Here is a 612-nt window from a genome sequence, read left to right as displayed (position 1 = left end):
CCATTTCCACGCATTGCCAGCGCAAAAGAATAATTCTTCAGAAATGACCGTAGAAGTGACTTTATAGGGATTATAGAAAAGAAAGAAAGTTCCGTGATGTAACCGCATGCTTATGACGTAACGCTTGTATCGATGTTTTGGCGGGAACAAGGCTCAGCATGTTTGGGCAACCTCGCCTCGTACGATAATGTTCCGCTTTTCATTTCTTGTTTTTCGTTTTTTAAGTATTTCGCTAGGTCGATTATGCTTATTAGTTTCGTGCCCTTTAGTTCTTTGGATGTAAGAGACTTAATGTATTGATGTGTTATCAAATAGCTGAATAGCTAAAATGCACCAGAAATTGATATTGCATGCAAGACAACTAACGCAAGGCGGAAGTTGCATTCCGCTGTGAATACACGTTGCAATATGCTTTCTTTGCATTGTGTGGTTCAATTTGGGGAAATATAACCGAAGGACATTTCGACGTTGAATACATTTATGATTTTTTTCAGATATGAAATTAAGACCTGCACTCGTAATAACATGTAACAATATATTAAGTTAAGTTCTTGTCGATATTAAAGCGAAAAAATCTAATCTCTAAAAAGTAGACACTAATTCCTGATGCTA

Source organism: Penaeus monodon, chromosome 21 (genome assembly GCF_015228065.2).
Source record: "Penaeus monodon isolate SGIC_2016 chromosome 21, NSTDA_Pmon_1, whole genome shotgun sequence".
NCBI classification, from domain to species: domain Eukaryota; kingdom Metazoa; phylum Arthropoda; class Malacostraca; order Decapoda; family Penaeidae; genus Penaeus; species Penaeus monodon.
This window is presented reverse-complemented; position numbering follows the sequence as displayed.